At 37.5% G+C, this 20,713-nt stretch overlaps 1 long non-coding RNA gene across 2 annotated transcripts in view; it reads left to right on the top strand.

Annotated features, from left to right (window-relative positions):
• LOC310898223 overlaps nt 1-20,282 on the top strand; it is a 52,665-nt gene extending 32,383 nt beyond the window's left edge. Inside the window, exon 3 of one of the 2 annotated variants that reach the window (XR_014583080.1) lies at nt 19,967-20,282. This is a non-coding gene — a long non-coding RNA (uncharacterized lncRNA). Of the gene's footprint in view, nt 1-3,278; nt 6,243-19,966 lie in introns of those variants that run through there. The other variant, XR_014583081.1, reaches the window with a different exon arrangement.
• Nucleotides 20,283-20,713: the final 431 nt, after the last annotated feature.

The raw sequence follows: 20,713 nt of genomic DNA, 5'->3' as shown, positions 1-20,713 counted from the left end.
CTGACTGCACTCAGCTTTGAGACCAGTTCCAGGGAGCTCAGCAGAGACATTGATGCCCTGTTATTTACACCTCTGACTTGGGACTAGGACTGCCTATTCCAGGGCACTGAGTTTAAACCTAGAGCTGGGCAATATTTGCCTCAAATTTAAGTCTATACAGATGCAGTATCTGCTAAATAACACTATGAAATCCATCTATTGCTCACCAGCAGTAAATTCTGAAGTGCCACAGACAGATGAGAGGAAATACAGGTTTGCTGGTGAGACAGGAATAAGTACTGTAGGGTTTGGGGAAACCTTATCCAGACCTTTTGAGAATCCAAACACTCCAAACTGTAATTTTATACAAACCCCCAAACTCCTTTCAATTACCTTTCACAGCACTTGTGAACCAAGATAATTAGGACTTATTGAGAATTTTTTATGAGTTCCCCAGAAATGTAAGAGAATAATGCCATGAGAAGCAATGAGTCAAATGGTGAAGTAGAAAGAAGGAATACTCACTTTTTATATAATCTTTTTTTCTATGTAAACAGGTTTTCTGACCTTTTCTCAGATATAGAGTTAATTAACAAATACTGATCTTTAACACCAACGTTTTGCCCCAGACTGGAGGAATATGATTTCTCCACCCTGCAGGATTTGTGCAAAAGGTATTTCTGTTTAAAAATATATAACACCAGATTCTGTTGCTTGTTATATATATTCAGATTTGGCAATGAAGATATCAATGTGGCCATTTTTCAGAGAAATGTATTTTAGTGTGAATGTGATTGCCAGAATCTGGCCAATACCTGCATCACTTGTTAGTAATTACAGGACAACATATACTGACCAAATGAGAGCGCATGCAGGCAAAACTTGGATATTAAAAGGTTAATTCAGCCACATATTCCCATGTTAGGTGTTACTTTCCTTGTGACCAATTCTAGGACCAACAGTGGGAAAAAGAAGTATAACACACAGGGCATGGTGGTAGAATGAGATCTTCAGTAGAATGAATTTGGAAACCAAATTAGAATAGGCAAAGATGGGGTTTATAAAATTTCTGTATGAAGACCCAGTGAGGATGCATTACTCTTCAGACATTTTAGCAACTGCTGGATCCAATTATGTACCTGGACTAAATCCTATAAACTGCAAATTGCAAGTAATTCTGCTCTGCCTACACATAAAATGACAGGAGAGAAAAGATGAACTGGAGAACTTTTCTTCCTTTGTTTTGCTCTAACCACTATTCTAGAGATTTTCAGGAACACTCTTCCTTGGGGAAAAGGCAAGAGGCAGCAGTCAGCCTTTGCTCTGCTTGCTATGCCTTCCAAATGGCATGCAAGTCATGCTAAGAGATGGCTGAGAACCTGTCCATAAACTCTCCATTTATATAACGTAATGGTGAAATCACACTATGCTCAGCTATAATGTATAAAGGGTCTCCATGGTCTTTTTGTGTAGGCCTGACTTTCACCTCCTTATTCCACTACAACTGGATGACGGTGTGAAAACACAACCACTGCCTTTGGGGTTTTTTACAAGTAAAAAATGGTCAAGACAGTTGTATTCAAAAATCCAGATGCAGGCATTAGATATTATGTGTTAGCACTTGCATTTAAGTTGCTGTAATATTGCTGATGAAAAGGTTATGCATGAATGGTAATTCATAATGTCTGTCACAATCAAAAAAAAAAGTATTCTCTCTCTTGCTACAGCTTCTACACAGTGACAGCTTTAAAAGAAATGATCCTGTTACATTCAGAATAAAATAACACCGTATAAACTACATTTTGCTGTAGAGGAAAGAATAGAATAAACCGTAATATCAGAGTTGGCAAAAGCCAGACTGTAATCTTTGTATAGGGCTTTAAACACAATAACTGAATGAATTTTGGACAACATCATGCCTTCTTAACAGTCCAAAAATATGCATAACATGTTAGACTGACTTTTAATAAAGAAGTGATGCTTTTAATGTACTATTTCATTTCTTCAAAGCTGGAAAATATTAAATATTAAAACATAAATGGATTTGAGAAACAAGTAAATAGTTTCAATTGAATTAAAGAAAGGTACTTTAAAGTGCATTAGAAAAAAATAATGAAGAAAACAATGCTCAGAGTCAATAGCCACAGTGAGTAATATTAAGTGTATTTGGCTTCTCTTTGATTGATGGCAATGAAGCAAAGAACCTGGAAAGTGAAAATAACTAGCTCTCTGAAGATTTCTCAGAAGGTATATAAGTATGGAAGACTTAAAAATTCATCACAGCAAGTTAATCTTGGTGGCAGAAGATTGGCCACATTGAGACACAGTATCCAAAGGAGGGTTCTTACCTTATGCACTGCTTGCAAGCAAGGGTGGTCAACTATTTGTAGGCAATTAGGAAGACATGTTAGCTATACTAGATCCTAAGGTGCAGCCAACTAGCAAGCAACCCTTTACTTCTGAGAGTCTTTATTGGCTTTGAAAGCTGGAGGGTAGCCTCAATCTGCACATCTCCAGCTTCCAGAAACCAGAAAAGTTCACTGGTACGTCTGTGACTTTGTTGCTGTCTTTTTATTCTATGCTAAATGATGCAGAATGTCAAAGGTCAGGAGCATTGTCTTGGAAGGCTAGTTACCAATCTACCAAGTACAGGATAAACAGAATTTTGTGGATTTTGTTTTATATGCCTATGCAAAACAAAACAAATCAAACAAAACCCAACAAAACAAACAAACAAACAAAAGAGCAACCACATCTCACAGTTCCCACCTGAGGTATGATGTAACAAAGGTATCATTTTAGTACCCCTTGTTCTTGTGTGATTGCTTTCCTGAGAACCACAGGCAGCTGAGTAGCTTTTTTTGGTTGTTAAGGGCCATAGTTATCAAAGAGTTTGCATGTATATGTATTGCTTTACATGTACAACAGTGTTACACAGATGGTGTTCCAAAGTTCAGAAAATCCATAGGGGGTTAAAATTTGTTTGGGAGTACAGGCTCCCAAAAGATTACAGTTATTCAGACCATTATCTGAATTACTGCAAACAAAACAGAATTACTGCATTTGCTTTATTTTAGGGTGAAGGAAATGGGGAGGGGAAAGGAGCAGTCACTCTTTTCAGAAGCAGAGACTTTTTTTTCTCAAAATGTCTTCACATTGAGACAAAAAACAAACAAGTAATTGCTTGCAATTGTTCTGAAGCAAGTCTTTTTTTATTTTCAGAATTATGTACTGAAATAGGGTTACATTTTTATTTTTAGGAATTAATCCTTTCAAAATTATGTTTATTTATTTTTCAGTGTTTCTCCCAATCTCCAGGACATACCTGCTTCACCAAGTCTATTCAATATCTTGCCTTATTTTCACAAGACTGGGATTTGTTTACATTTTGGCTGCTCTTTGTTCACGTGGGGATTTGGTTTCTCTGGCTCGTTTGTTTGTTTTTATTTGAAACGAAGATGTTTTCTGTGTGTAATATTTTTAATATTCTGTGTAGTTCAGAACTTTTTAATACTTGTTGGAAAAGATTGATTTCATCTTGCTTTCTTTCTGGATCATTATTCACTCATTTATCTTTTCTTCATGAAGGTCCACTGATCTTTGCAGTTTGTTTTGTTTGCTTGAGGATGTAACAGAGTTTTTTGTTTTGTTACCTTTGGTATTCTGGACCAGATTTTGATTTTGTGCCTTTAGAAATTTGGAATGATTCCTTTGACTCAATGTAGTTAAATATTTCAGTGTATGACAGTCTTACTGAGAGCAGATTTTGATCTACTGTGTCTTACATCAGTATTTAGATCCATTTGAACAAGGGAAAGGAAACTATCACAACATTTATTATAAATAGGCTGAATCGCAGTAGCTCCACAGAAATTAGATTTGTATAGTAACCAAATAAATTATAGAAATGTAAAGCACATCCTGATCAGGTATGGATGGTTGTCCCAGTATCTCTTTTCACTGTGCCTTTGATGGTAATTAGTAAAAAAGTGGATTTTTTTTTTCTTTTTTCTGTGTATCATTCCCATTTGAATATTTAATGCTATGAATGTGCTAAGGCTCAGCTGCTTTGATTTAATGCACACTTAAGATTATGCAGTGCTTAAATCCTGTCTCTTAGGATATTACTATTTTCTCCTCGTTTGTTACTGATACAGAAGAGTGCATATATACCTGCAGTAACATGCCAAACAGCATGACTTCACAGATGACACAATAATTATGAGTGAAGTCAGATCTGTTGGCGTTTTCCTTTTCACTCCTGAATGCTCCATGACAAGCACAGCAACATCACATTGAGTTACTTGTGTGCAGTTTGGCTAGGACCAGTGGAGGAAAGTTTTAAATCAAATCAACGGTAGAAAATAAAGTCTGGATTTTGGCTAGATTTCTTTACACAGTCCATTACAAAGCAGGTCTTTGCAACTGTGTGGTGAGCATGTGGGTATTCCATGCTGATGAATCATCAGGTTAGCCAAATACTGGACAGAATGAGCTATAATTGGCATTTGAGAGTGAAAGACAGGAAAACCTCACTCTTCCAATATTCTCCCCTTTTATCCACTGAAAGACATTTTCTAGGTATGCTTTTCAGAATTTTGACAGACTGAAGCTTAAATAAGGTCAGCTTGTTCAGCTTTCCTTCTTAGATTCCTGGCAATGCTTTGTACTGCTGAAGGCACATTTAAGGCCCTTATTATTCCCTTGACAGGTAATTTTCATGCAGAGGAATGGAAATTTTGAGTTTCAACTAATGATGTTTTCTCTCATTTCTCCATTGGAGAATATTCGTTCCATAAAATAGGCTAAGAATTCAGCATTTTACAGACACAAATTATCAAGATCCAGAGGTCAAGGCCATGAGCACAGAATTAGGTCCCTTGTACTACAACGGCTACCCACCTCCACTTCTTCAGTCACTTGATATCTTTTGTAGTAGCCACCCTAATGCTAGTACTGAAAACCACTTAAACACAATGAAAGAAAAATGGGAGGGAATCTCACTCTGTTCTAGTACAGAGAAAGCATGAGGGAATCTCTAGAGAACTTAGCTCCCTAAAATGCTTTGAAAATACTTTCCATTTGCTGAGGCAAGTCCTTTTCACTCTGTCTAGCTGCATCTTCTTCCTGAGGATGTGGGTGCCTCATGGGTTTATACCAAGCTAAGGTGCTTGTTCTTTCATCAGCTTCATCAGTAGTCTGGGACATTGCAGCTGATTCCATATTTTCACAGTGATCCTGTGCATGTTTATTACCTTCTCTTAATTTAAATGAAATATTCAACTACAATTTATTTTATGGTCGATACGCAGAGAGAGTTCTTTGAAAAAAATGAGAACACGTGATCAGAATGTGGGTTGCATGTATAGCTTAATTATTATTTTTGTTTTCAAATTTACAGTCATTTTTTCAATAGCTTGGTCTTCAGTTGGAAGCATGTCAAACTGTCATGTATGAATAATACTACAGATGTATATGTTAAGATTTTGTCAAATGTAAAGATTAAATGAATTCTGTGATACTGCTGTTTAGATTTGTCAGCTCGTTTGCAATAAAATCAATGTGTTCATCTCAGATTCAGTGTAAAATTAGCCAATATTTAAAGTCCTAAATTAATTTTATAATAGACATGTTAAATGATCACTCACAGAATATTCTAAAACTCTGAAGACCTTTCCTGCAAATGCTGTCAAGGAGGAGATGTTTTGAAAAATGCAAGTGTACCTTTAAACATCCTTTGGAGAAAATCCAGCTGATAATTGCGGGAAGCTAAAATTTAAGATTTTAGAGACAGTTATATCTGTTAAAGACAAAGGGACAACATCGCCTTACAGTTGTGGAAGATCTGGCCTTGGGCACTTTCAATCAAAATGCTGACTTATCCTCTGGATAACAGATACTGAGAGAGAACATACTATAAATTACTACTTCCACTCTAACACATTATCTAAATGCATATGTTTCTGTACGTAACATCTATGGGGAACTAGAATGTTCTGTTATTAAATGTACACTGTGTATGGGTATGCAAAGTAGAACCCCTTAATTTCCAAACTAGTTTTAATACCATAGTTCTTTTCCTAATGGTAAAAATTAAATTTAATTGAAAATAAATGTTCCTAAAATTGCCATTATTTTATGCTCAGATGTTCTGCTCTTCCCATGAGTGTGCATGTACACAGGTTCCAGAGCATTACAAGCAGCTGTGACAGCATCAGTTGTGGTCCTCAAAGCAGACATTTTTTCTACTGTCCTACCATCAGTTTTTTGGTGATGCTGAGACTGAAATAAATTAATAAATAAGTAAAAGTGCACTCCAACAATGCTTCTCTGATAGTAACCATACAGATACAATGCCAGAAAATGATTTGAATCAATCTTTAATTTCAAGTTTTATTGACTTAATGGAATCATAGAAACAATGCTGTTGTGGACAGGAAAAGGAAAGTGCTGATGAATGTCGGGCTAATGGGATAAATTTAGTTTTCAGACATATCAACTTCACGCTAACTCTGATACCTCTTTAGATCATATAAAGTGGACAATTTCAGGGACTACAGGATGTGCTCAACTCTCATAAATCAATATAGTGCCTATTGAGCTATTGGAGCTTTGCTGATTTAGATGAAGAGCTGGTCTGCTCCTCTATTAGCTGTGCATTCTCAAGAGTAAAGTTTTGCCAAGAAACAGTTAAAGCTGGAACTTTCGAAAAATCCTCAAAGTGCAGATGAAACAGTTCAGAAGGACGTGAGGCTAGAATCATTCCAAGAGTTTTCAGACCAGGAAGTTGTATTGAAGGAAGATCTTACAGTCTGTATTGATGCACATTTCATTTCTGGGTGGAGATTAATATCAAAGTGTTTATCTCAAAAAGCCATAAATGAGTTTGAGTCCTGGCTGTGTTAAAAAAAAAAAAAGAGAGAGAGAGAGAAAACTGTCCTTTTTTTTTTTTTTTTTTTTTTTTGTGCAAAATCATTTGAAATGGTAATGGAAAAGATCACTATAATTAATGGTCTCTCTTGGATCAAAAGGTTAAAGGAACCAAAGACATAAATTACTAACTACTGGCATACAGAACAGTGCTGTAAATAACATTTTAAAAGATAGAACAGGAGCATCATGGATTCATTTTTATGACTGATAGATGCTCATCATGATTTCTAATAACTTCAAATACAATTTTTTGCAACACACAATTGAATTTATTTTTTATTTTTTTTCTTAAGAAATTCTTGTGACAGTCCTACCTAAAGTAACTAGAGAACTGAATTATTATTAAGGACACACTCAGATACTCAGCCTCTTATATACGTTGGCAGAAGTAATGCCCATCCATTTGTGGGCCCTTAAATTTCTAGGGCAAATAGTGCCATTTCATCTACATGTGTTCCGAAGAGAGAAAAAATTAGTTGTAAATGAAGAGTGATAGTTTATTCCTTTGCAATGAAGTCCTTGATAAAATCACTAGGGAAAATATTACCTTAAGCCAGGTGTTTTATGGCGTGTGTTATGTGGGAGTCCTTGTGTTATTTCCCATTGCTTAAATGCTCAAGAAAAGTTTGTTAGCTCAGCCTTCACGAGTGCCACTGGACATAGCTTTTATGTTCATCTAGGTGAAGTGATTAGAGATAATGCCTGATCTGATTTGCCATTAATTTATTCAGGGTTTGGAAATTAAGTTAAATTCCTCAAATTTCCTCCATATAGGCCAATAAGGAATGCTGTGTGCTGGTCTGTAGAGTGGTAAGCTTAAATGTTTGGAGCATACATAGATGGATGAAGGAAGCAGTTACATACTGGAGCTGTTATACTGTGTTTCACTAACAGATAAATAAGCATTTTATTTAACTCCTATACATAGACGTAATAATAATAATAATAATAATAATAATAATAATAAAAATAAAGAGTAAATAAATAAATAGGTTTTAAAGGAAATGTAATAATCAACAACTCATTCAGCAAAGGTGAGTTCTCTATGTTGATTTCTGTTTACATCATCTAGTCAGCTCAATGATTTTCCTTAGAAACCAATTTTCTAAATGAATAACAAACTTTGGCTATTAGCCAGGATCTGTGTCACTGGAGCAGTTATCTCTATTAATTTTGATGGTGCTTATGAATGTACATTTTTTTAAAGAAAAAATACTTTAAAAACACTTTAAATGAATGCAATTACCTAGAAAGAAATTGTACCTCGCTTGCATTTTAATGGCTGATAACTGCATTCTCTAATTACTGTTTTTTTATTATTATTTTTTAATTTTTATTTTTTGCATAATTGATGGAGATCTGTGTGATTAGCTTTTAGAGATATTATGCAGTTGTTACAATTCTGATTGCCTCTGGATGCATGATCTGCAGGTTCTATGTAATGAATGCAGAAGAGTACATTGCTTAAAACCTCCAGAACTACATAAAGGTTGGATTGCATGTGCTATTTGTTTAAGAAGAAATAATTATGCTGATTTCTTCCTGTAGAGCTTCTTAAAAATTGCTCTTTGACAATTTATTTTTTAGAAAGATAAAGAGCAATTTTATGAATTTAGAATATTCACTCAGAGAACTGCTGCTCCTAATCTACTTTGTTTTTCTCTAAGTAAAGATGTTTGTATCACCATTAGTTTTACACCTCTTCTTCAGAGAAAGAAAATATGTTTTCTAACTTTAAAGCTGTTAAGCTAACTATTTCAGTCTTTATTTTTTTCTGAGTTTTTCAGCCACAACTACAGTGGGATACTGGTTTTGGTGGCTGGGAAGAAGTTGTAAATAACTTGATGCTATCCTTTTCCTCATTGTTTGAGTCACTTAAAAAACTGTTAGACACTGACCCTTGCTAAAGGCATCTAATATGGTCCCTGTAGATACAAGATTGGCAATCAGCTTCCTTCTGCACTGACTGCTGTTTTCAGAGGCTGAACAGGAGAAATGGTATCCTAAAGCATATGTACTGCATAATTTTCCCAGTTAATCTTCCTTCTGGGAGATTTAAAGCAATTTTGGTCTCATCACTTCATATTCTTCAAAACTTTCTATTTTCTTCCATTTCACTGACTGGGATCTAAAGGGTGGTAATATTGACATGCTGAACATCAGAGAGGAGTAATTTTTTATTGTGTATTCTTGTTATTGTCTTATGGGGAAGAGGAGATGGTTCCTGCCTGCTTTGAACTCTGGTATTATGATAAAGGAAATTTCTTCACCAATAAAAGAAAATTTGTAGTGCTACTTTGAAAAATGTATTTCAATTACTAGTGCTTAAGTGGAACACACATGCCGGACCAGGACAAAAGTGTCTAGAGTGGCTTATATGTAAACAGAAAGGTAAATATGAGAAACAGTACCAGCAGAAGAGAATGAATACTGACAGGAAATTCTGACTTGTAATATTGATTTTTATAACTAGGAATCAAAAGTTAAGGGGGAATTCAAAACATATTTGAAAACTACAGTAGGAAAGAAAGTTTTAACAAGGATGTAATCTTTTAAGTTACAGGATTTAACCAAATTCCATCAAAAATTAGGAGAAGTAGATTAGTGGGTTTCTTGTCACTTCTTCTAAGTCATGTGCTATTGAAGAGACAGGCTATTGGTTTAGATACTCAAAAATACCCAGAGGACAAATCTTTCATCCTTAAGAAAGATCTTGAAATAAACAGATTAAGATGAAAAAAAAAAAATGGAGAGGGAGAGAGGAAAGAAATCAAAGTTATCTCACTTTGCACTGAAATCTTTTTATGTAGGTCTAAGAGAGTGGTAACTTTAACTTTATATACAAATTGCAAAGCTCCAAAGGAAACTGAACTTGGTGGAGAATCTGATCCCTGAAGTTAATCTCTGAAAAAAAACCCCAACCAACCAAACAAAAAACAAACAAACAAAACAAAAACAAAACCAACAACAACAAAAACACCTTTAATAAATGCAGATAATGACGAACAGGAAATCAGAACAGTCTTCTGGCTTTAATATCTTTCTTTTCAGATTTTTTTTTTTAATTATTTTTTATTTTTTATTTCTTTGCTGTTGTCTCACAGATCTGTGTGCTGTCTCAGTCCTGGGGTTTAGCCTGAGGCTTTTTTGGAGGAAAGAAGTCCAACCCAGTCTCTTGTCATTGAGCAAAAGCAAACGTAAATTCCATATGTATATATTTTAAATATAGCTATCCTGAGGAGAGGAAATGTGTCTGAGTTCTGACCACTAAAGATCTTATTCCAAGGACAGATACTAAGAAGGGAAGAGTTTATGATTAAAGTGAGCAGGGCAGTGGGTCTTGCTTCAGTTCAAGCTTCTGTCATATATCTCTTGCCTATGCTTAGGAAAACCATTACACTGTTTCTGAGCTGTCTATACCTCAAGGCACACATACACTCAGGGGAGGAAAATGTTTATTTTCTACCTATTTTTTTTTTTATCCATCTTTCATATATAGACTGAGTTAGGGCTTGCTTCTTTCAAGTGGCTTCACAGTGCCTAACGAAGCAGCCACTGGGATTGCTCTGTTCTCCTGTTTAATACCTCGAAAGAATACCAAAATCAAACATTTAAGAGAGAGAGAGAGAGAGAGAGAGAGAGAAAGACAGAAAGAGTAAAAACTCATTTGCCTGTCAGCCTGGCCTTAAAAAGAAGTAACATGAAGGGAAGAGTGAAATGAGGAAAATGGAATCTCATCTTTATTATCCTGTGAGCAACCTGTGAAAGTGCCAGCTAGTTTCACAGTATTTCATCTAGCTCTCAGATGTCTAGGGCAAGGCCTCTTTTGGGAGAACTTTGCTGGATTTTTCTATGCTGGTTTACTGGATGGAAAATTCCTCCTATTGACAACACAGTTTATCATCTTTGCTTCTTTATTCAACTAAAACTGAAACAAGGAAAAATACAGTCTTAGTTAATACTTATGTATTTTTTTCTAGTGTTTCTGTTAGAAGGGAAAAGTAATTATTTGAGTCAAATGTGGTTTAGTGGCCAGCTTTATTTTTTTTCATATAGGCCACACCAAGCTGATCCAAAGATGGAAACTGCTCCCCATCAACCCAAGTTGATGCACCTGCAGTGCTATGTATAACTGACATAACATCACCAAAGATGTAAACTTCTGCTGCTGAAGATTTAATACACAGTTTCTGACACTGTGTTCTGATAGAGCTTGGAAACTCTTAAAACTGTCCTGTACTCTCCCTGAAAAAAGGAACAGTGTTATGGAGAGGGAGCTGACTTTAGATCCTATGCACTGAAATGTGCTGAAATGTTTTGAATTAGAAAATAAAACAAACCATGTATTTTAACACAACACATAGTACTACTATTCACATGGTTCATTTTGAGGATGATGCCAGGTGAGTCATGAGGTCGTTTTGGTTTCTTATGTTCTGTAAAAATAAAGCGAAGACAGAATTTTTGTGTTCATATAAAGCAAACAAATAATGAAAACATGAACTTTTCAGTCGCATTTTTGTCAGCTGAAACTCTCAGTAAAATTTGGAAGTAGGAGTTTTTGTTCTTTTTTTTTTTTTTTTTTTTAAATGAGCACTTATTACTGATTAATTACTTCTCCCATCAGTTTGCTTCTTATTATCTCCTAACTACTCCATGGAATCCTTCTGCTCTCCTTGCTGAAGAAGATCTGACTTCTACTAGCCAGCAATATAAAGCATACTTGTGCTGCTAGTATTATTAAAGCAGAGACACATCTTATGTTATGACTATTCCCTGGTGTCAGGAAAGCATGTGCCCTGGAAGTTATCTGTGGATAATCAGGAGAATTAGAGGAAAAGTAGAGAAACAGCAGTGAGGAGAGCCACAGCTATCATTCTTCATTTGAAACAGCCAGCTCCAACTTCTCTATTGTGCCTCCTCATGGAGGAATCAAATCACTCTTCTTCTCTCAGATATCATTCCATCAGGCTGGTAAGAACCACAGTCAACAAAAAGGAAAAAAAGTTAAAGCCCAAATACTGCTGCTTGGAAATGTGTTTGTGGTCAGACATACTGCTTAGTCTGTGTGGAAAGAAGAGTGTAGAGAGATGGTAAACAGTGCATGCAGCCTTCATCCTTGGCTTGAATGAACTTGCATCTCTAGGAGGCTGTCTTTCACAGACATTTTCCTGGTGTGTCCCTCCATTCTGCCTCAAAGAAAACTCCAGCTATGTTAGCATTTATGTCTGCTTCTGCAGCCCAGTTGATGCCAAGTGCCTCAGGTCTTCCAGCTTGCTGTGTATTATTCCAGGCTGGTTACAGTGTTCGTCTCCTATGGCTTTTGTTTAAACCACCTCCACCACAAACTGCAGAGAGCACAGCTGTGAGGATAACGTGATCTGCTGAAAAATGCTAATGGTAGACTACTAGGCTCAGTATAGAGACTGGAGACAGGCCCTCTTAAAAACAATGCCAATATTTTAATTATAAACTAAAGATTAGCAAAGAAGGGTAGACAGATTTACTCCTACTCACCTGTAATTGAGAATGTAAATACTAATTAGCTGGTGTTGATTTCCCAAAGGTAAGTGTTTGCCTACCTGTGGCTGCATGTGGCTGATGCAGCTGGTGGAGAGAGACAGGCTATGGCTGCTGGCAGCATACCTATGCAGCTCATCAGATGGAGCTGTGGAGCAGCTTTGGTGGAAAATGGCTCAGAGGAAGCTTAATTAATTTTCTTAAAAATTATAATGAGTGAGGCAACAGGGGAAAGTTTTGGAGCATTCAATGAGATTCAGAATGTTACTTAAATTATTTATTTTAAAACCTGCTTTTAAGGGGCCTTCATGAGAAGGTGGATGCTGGCCTGGTGGTTCTGAGGATCCCACCCTGTGCAGTAATCTGTCTCCAGCAGCAAGCAGTGGTAGGTGCTGAAGAGCTCTCTTTCACAAGACCTGGCTGCTCCAACGTGCCTGACAGACATGCAGCACAGGTCTGACCACTCAGTATATAGGCATGAAGAGAGGACGACCCTTGTCAGGTACACTGACTCTGTGGCACTGGGGTTAACAGCTGTGGATTGCTGTAAGATCCTCATTTGTTTGTGGGTGTTTAGGGAGAAACTCTGTGAAGACTTTCAGCATCTGTTCTTAGCTAGAAGGGTGTAGGTCACCCTTATATCCAAATAAGAAAACAATTTCAGAGATTATCATAATTTCAGCATTATGCAGAAGTCCACATTTCTGAAGAATTCAGCTAGTCAATGTTCTGCACCTGCTGTTGTTTCCTGAAGGAATAAATTGCTATTGTGGATGTATAATGCCTTCAGCTCTCTAAAAGCAAACACGATGCTGTGCCATAAATCTGCAGCCTGCAGTTGGGACTGGTAGAACCATGGCTTACAAATTCAAAGGGGAAGAGCTGTGTTAGGAATTCTGCTGTTGTAATTTTAACATATTTCCAGGCTCTTTTTTTTTTTTTTTCCCAGAATTTTTTTTTTGATGTGATTGAAGGATTTTGGAATGGAGAGGGAGTTAGGAACGAGGGCAGTGAGGGTGCTAGCGTTTGATGGATTCTGGGCTCTGCTTGGGTGGGTCATTTCACTGAATTTAATACAGTTATCCTCAGAAATGCACACATTTTACCCTTCAGGTTGAGCAGTTATAAAATATGAGGAAGGCTGGATTAAACTGGGTTAGCAACAACAACAAAAAAAAATTACACAACTTTGCTAGTGTTCAGCACACAGGCATTACACAACCTTCTACCTCTCCAGTGTTTAGTAGTTATTTATTTGAAATCATTTTATGCCCAAGGTTAAGATTCTATTTAATGACAACAAAATGTAGAAAATGTGAACTCTAGACACAAGAGATTTGAGAATAAATGTAGCTGTAACGGCTAGATTTATTCTCTCCTTCCCTTCCTCACCTTCCCCCTTTATTTTTTCCACAGAAGCTAAACAGCACTCCTTATTCTCCTTTCAGTTTTTATAGAATATGCTGTGATGGATCGTGTCACATCTACTTAAGCAGCAGCACAGTGAAACAGCATTTCAATAATTGTTAAAACTGCACAGAATAATATGCTGTGACTGCTACTGGATATATCTTATCCATGAGCATGTAAAAATACGAATATCATGGTCCATAAATATTTATCTGGGGGAAAAATTCTGACAACAGAAGTTTTCTTAATCTAGCAGGCTTCATAATAATATTCATCTCTGGAAAAATTCAGATAAGAAATACTGCATTTTTTTAATTATTATTATTTAATAGAAGCTGTAATTTATCACTAGAACAATTTGTCCAAGGGATGTTCTGGCTTCTCTGTCACATGGAGTTTTAAAATCAAGATTAAAATGTCAGCCTAAAAGATTTGCTGTAATCAGCTAGAGGTTATTGGACTTGATGCCATAATTAATAGGCAAACTTCTCTGACAGTAGTAAATGGGAAATTTGGTTAAAAGACTCCATCTCTTCCGTTCGACCTTACCACAACTGACTTTATGGTATCAGTCAGAGTGAGTTTATAAGTAATATAGAGATACTTGAAAGGAGTTAAGCAATGGACAGGAGTTTCTTTGACATATGGAGTGGGCAAGGTCTTGGGCAAGCTTCTCTAGATGACCCTGCTCTGAGTGGTGGATTTGGACTGGATGATCTCCAGAGGTCCCATCTCACCTGAGCTATTCTGGTGGTCCTATAGTACCAGAGCATTTTTCCCAAGCCCAAGTAATCTTCAGCCTTTGGGACTAGCAGACATGTGCTCATCCTCAAACTGAGTGGAACTGGGGATGTTGTACAGATCTCTTTAACAAGGACCCTCAGACTACTCATTGATGCTCAGTTTTCCAAACAGCAGTTTGACAGCCTGTTAATAACCTGTGATGCCATTAAGCAGGCAATGTAAAACACACTATTTGTCTATCTGACCATTTCTGTCACTTAGTCATTGTTTACCCTTTATTACAAATTATAACTATGATTACTTATGTACTGGGTTTACATGGCAAGGCTTCGGTAGAGGGGGGCTGCAGGGGTGGCATTTCTGAGAACAGTCCAGCAGCTGCCCCATGCTAGATAAGGGCCAGTTTCAGCTGGCTCCACAGGGACCTGCCACTGGCCAGAGCCAAGCCAATAAGCAATACTGTACACCTCTGTGAGAGCAAATTTAAGAAAGGGAAAAAAAAATGCTGCACAACAACAGCTGGGAAATACAAGTGTGACTTGCAGACAGCAATGTCAGTACAGAAAGAGCACAGAAGGTGCTCCAGGCACGGAGCAGCAGTTCCCCTGCGGCCTGTGGAGAGGCCCCTGGTGGAGCAGGCTGTCCCCCTGCAGCCCATGGGTCCCACACGGAGCAGATCTCCACGCTGCAGCCCGTGGAGGAGCCCACGTGGAGCAGGTGGATGTGGCCTGGAGGAGGCTGCGGCCCATGGAGAGCCCCCGCAGGAGCAGGCCCCGGGCCGGAGCTGCAGCCCGTGGAGAGGAGCCCACGCAGGAGCAGGGGTCTGGGGGGAGCTGCTGCCCGTGGGGGGCCCGTGCTGGGGCAGTTTGCTCCTGGCAGACTGTCCCCATATTACAGACCCATGTTGGAGCAGTTCTTGAAGAGCTGCTGCCTGTGGGCAGCCCCCGCAGGATCAATTTGGGAAGGACGGCATCCCGTGGGAGGGACCCTACGTGGAGCAGGGGCAGAGAATGACTGTGAAGGAGCAGCAGAGATGACGCGCCAGGGACTGACCATAGACCCCATTCCTCATTCCCCTGTGCTGCTCAGGGGGAGGACATGGAAGAGGGTGGATGGGAGGAAGGTGTTTTTTGTTTGTTTTTAGTTTCTCGCTGCTCTAGCTTGTTAGCAATAGGTAATAAATCACATTAATCTTCCTATGCTGTCTGTTTTGACTGTGATGACAATTGTTGAGTGATCTTCATCCTTATCAAAGAGCTCAACCTTTGAGCTCTTTTCATCATATTTTTGCCCCTTTTATTCTTTGAGGAATGGGAGTTAGAGAGTGGTTGCGGTGGAGCTCAAGCTACCCAGCTGAGTAAAACCAACGAAAACTTTTTTAAAGAAAATAGCTTCTCCCTGTTCCTCAACAAGTGAATAGGTGCAGCAATAAACGTACTAGGAAAATGGTGGAACAGATGAGAAGATGAGGAGGTAATAACAGAGGTCCCATCCAGCTCTGACAGACTTAATGCAGGATTTATCTGATCAACTGATACTGTTTTGCTCTGTTTGTGGGTTTCAGTCCCTCATTGGTCATGGGAAGAATGAGAGCTGTGCAGATTCTTTTGCACTGAGCTCCTGGGCTGCTGTGTAGTGTTATGTCTCCCCTTCAAAGGTGCACAGCCTGTGACCGACGAGCACTAGAGGTGCAGAGCACAGCACATGGTCTAGTTGGTTGATGTTTAAACACATTGGAATGCCACACTCCCCTGAGGCCACAACACTGAGGCCCCTATACCTAATTACTCTCCAGAGCAATTGGAGCAATTGGCTGCCTAGCTGCTTCAATGCTGGTATGAGACTCCCAGCAAGCAGCAGAAAGCAGGTTGTTTTGCTCTGGCAGCTACCTAGAGCGTTGAAATGGAAGTTCATTTAATTCTGCACTGGTTTACTGAAGGCAGTCTCCAAAGATTTATTGGTTTCACAAAATTTCTCTTTCAGCTTCATCCCTCAGTAACAGTCAAAGATCTTCTAGGCCCCTTAAATAAAATATATCTTCTCTATAATTCTTCGCTGTCCCCTAAAAAGAGGTAGGAACAAGCATATTCCTGATGCAATACTTTTTATGCCACAGGTATTGTTACCAGGCAACAATCACATGCAGCTTTGGCAGAACACAGTTCTTCAGCCACTAACCCTTCAAACACCTCAACCAAGATATGCCTGCAGAAAACATCAGAGATCCCAGTGAAACAAGGCAGTAACAAAGATTTTAAAAATTAAAAAAATTCAATTTTCAAAAATATTGGCCACAAACAAGTGATGCTTATTTGCATGTGAAGGTTAATTTTATCTATTGCTGAAGGGAGGCATCCCAGATTCTCAGAATATCAGTAGTCTTAATATTTTGATTATGGCAGGTTCAGTGCAATTATATGAAATTGGAAAAATGTTTCTAGCTTCCATCCCCAGATAGAATAAAGTGAGAGCTGAGTAACTTGCCAGATCCAACAAAACTCTCTCCAGTCAAGCACTGTACGTAGTCATTTGTGTCAGCAAAAAAAAAAATGGTCTAAAATTATCTTACTTTACAATGACAACATGGAAAGGTCTTCCTTGTCACAGCCATTAGAATAAAATCTGTTAGTATCTTGCACAGCTTCCAGATTTGTGGCTGTCAGGGTTTTTGGAGTCTATGATGCTTAGTGTATAAGCAAAGGTGAAAGATCAATGGCTTTAACTCAGTGCTGTTCAGTTGGCTGCAGTCAGTTGACATCTACTGGGGATTTGTAGGGTATCCACATATATGCCCAGTGGATTAACATAGCAGAAAACAAGGTAGTTGGAAAAACAAATCACAGTAGATTTGTTGGGGATTAGACAGTGACATTCCTAGTGGAGAACATGAAAATCAGCCAAAATAGGCCACTCAGGTCAGAAGTTTCAAAACAGGTTCCTACCACCTAAACAGAGGCAATTTCCCTCTAATCAGCCCTCCCCTTTTCTTCTCTGCTGGCCAGAGGAGTTGACATTCTAGAGAAAAACAGCTTGATTCCTCACACAAAAAGGTCTTATAGTCTGTTAAACCTCCTCATGGTCCATAAATAGAAACAGGAGCAAGAGACCTTTGAAAATGTCCCTGTAACTATATTTAGTTATATTCACCAGGAAAAAAAATAGTGGTGGAAGACGGAAGGTAGATAATGAAGCTACTAGTACTCAGTCATATATTTGCTCAATACTGGTATCTGTGCAAATGTTATGATGTGCATCTATAAATTATAGTGTACAGAATCTTGCATAGACAAAGTCCAAGTTTGTTCTTTCACATGCAAATATATACCCAAGAGTCAAGAACAGCTGTGCCTAAGGTCCATATGACAGCTATGTGATTGAAATGGGTTGACAAGCCCAGTACCCCAGATGCTATATGTGCAATGTTCAAAGGTGTTTGAAGGCTTCATAGCACATTAAAAGGCCAGAAGATTAACACTGACCAAATGAATGACTCAAAGGCATACATTTCTCTTTCTCTTTGATTTCTTGAAGACGATTCCAGGTAGGAAGTTTCTAAGGAATAATCTAGATTACAAAATGAACCAATCCTCACAAAGCAAGACATTTTAAATGTATTTCAATTTTGCATTTTGTGGGGAGAAAGAATTTTTGAGTAGCTAACTCTATTTTGATTTTTCACACAGAATTTTTTTGAATAGCCTTTCAGCGAATCTAAAAGGGCAGGAAGCAAACTCTGCATTCTATTTCCTTCAGCATTTTTATGGTTCTAGGGCCTGTCTCCTGTCATCATATATCATGCCTTAACGTGTGATTTGCACTCTGTTTGTGGAGCCTGGATTTTTGAGACTTCATGCTACAATTTTTTATTGTCTGTTAATAAACATTTACAATGAAATCAATGTAACAGTACAAATAACCATGATCAAAATGAGTCTCCTGTTTTTTCAGGATCATATTGTAGCAGGGTCACATAATGATAAAGGTGTTGATATAGAAGTTTGCCAGAACTTTCTTCAGTGCTTTCATTCTTGGCAAGACATATTCCCATATTTTATTTAAAACCTCACAAATTTTTGCATTTCTTCCTGGTGATATGCCAGGGTTCCCGGTTGCCAAAACAAACAAAGCAGATGACAAAATTGTCTAATTCTTTTCTATTTCTTTCATTACATTCTGGCTTATTCACATAGCAAGGCTATAGATTTTGTCTCTCAATTCAATACTAAATCTATTATTTCAAATCTGATTCTTCATGCAGAAATACCTGCTTCTAAGAGCTTATCCCATGGCATTAAAATTCATACAAAATATTATTTAAAAGGTGGACCACTGACAAGTTGAGTGTTTCTTTGAAGAATTGTCTTATTTTAAAATGATTTACGGTAGCACTGATGCATACTAATCTGGACACTGTGCTGTTCCTGCTCATTATTGCAAGCAGGGCCATAAAACTCAGCTAATAAAATGTTCTTCTGTGCAGATGAAATACTGGAAAAGTCCGTCCGTCCTTTCTTTCTTTCTTTCTCTCTCTCTCTCTCTCTCTTTCTCTCTCTCTCTCTCTCTTCCTTCCTTCCTTCCCTTCCCTTCCATTCCTTTCCTTCCTTCCTTTTCTTTTTGTCTATCAGTCCTAAAACTATACAGTGCTTGAATATCGTTACTATTAATTTATTTTCTTTTTTTTTTTTTTAATAATTTGTTTTCCCCGAGTTCAGATCAAGTCACTTTTTAAAATAGTTTTTACTAATTTCTCTGGAGCCATTATTAAAATATTGTAATATGCACTTATTGATTGCATGTTGTGGCTGTATGTAGAAGCAAAAAAATTGAGACCTAATAAAAATACTTCTGAAGCTAAAGAGAACTGGATTAGAATATCAGGCCCCAGTGTCCTAAAGAATTTACGAGCTGATAATTTTTAATTTATGAGTTTACTTGGTACCTGCATGCCTTTATCTTTGGATGGCATTGGATGCCAATGTACCAGGAGATTACATTCATTCTACAGTATTTGCATTAAGCTCTCCTGCCAATTACCATCAAAGTGAAAAAAAAAACACCCACAAACAGGCCTAGTCCTCATTATGAGTGGCCAGATTTCACAAGTAGATCAAAGCATTTTTTTCTGAGTTTAGTACACAGAAATTACTATCATTGTAGTATTTAGACAGCCTAATCAAATTAGGTCTTTGTTATGGTGTTACATAAATTTGTGCACATTCTGAATTGGAAAATCTTTTAATATTGAAAATTTGTTTTTATTTACATGTTTTGGGAAAGGTATTTAAAACTTTTTTTTTTCACAGTTTTTGTAAAAAATGTGTGTGTCCATGTTACATATGGATAAGGGTCCAGATTAACAAGGACTTGTTTATTTTCATAGGGTTCCTCTTCGATTTGACTTCAGTGAGTTCAACAGTGATGTGATAGCTTTCCCCACGAATAAGGACACCACCAACATCAGCCTCCAGGTTTTCCTGTGGAGCTTTGTATTTGATATTCTTTCTTCTGCAAAGTTAATGTAAAGAATGTCCGTGTCCACTCAGCACAGTTTTGCCATCCAGTATCTCAGGTCTTGTTGCAGTTAATGGAATGGTAATCTGATATATCACTTTCTGTTTCCTTTTAGAATACATGCTTCACAGCTTGTCAAGTATAATAAAGATATGACATGTGCAATAACCTTTTCTTTCTTTGTGAATAAAAATGTGTTATAATAAAATAGGCTGGCAGAGTTCCATCAGCCAGAACACTTTCACAAGTAACTTGCTTCATTTAAAAAAGAAGTGGAGGAGGAAAAAAAATCAGTTTTTGGAACCAACAACAAACAGGGTCTCGCAACACACGCACACACAAAATATATGATTTAAAGCAATACTACATCTGTTTATAAATTAATTATCTAATTTGTATTTTAGATTCTTTCTTAATTAATTTCTGAGTATTCTGGGACACGCTCCACTCTACTGCATTAAAATGTGGTTAACTCTGTAGGCACCAATCAGATACCAAGAAAAGCAAAGAAAACTTCCTGGAGAGCTCCATCTCCAGAGAGTCTCTGTTCTGTACAACTTTCAACTTTTTGGTTTTCCAGCAACACACAAATGAAGATAAAATACATGCCTGTCAC

This window comes from Anser anser, assembly GCF_964211835.1.
Source record: "Anser anser genome assembly, chromosome: 1".
In the NCBI taxonomy this organism is placed as follows: Eukaryota; Metazoa; Chordata; class Aves; order Anseriformes; family Anatidae; genus Anser; species Anser anser.
The sequence above is the reverse complement of the archived record's forward strand: the minus strand, read 5'-3'. Positions and strand labels throughout refer to the sequence as shown.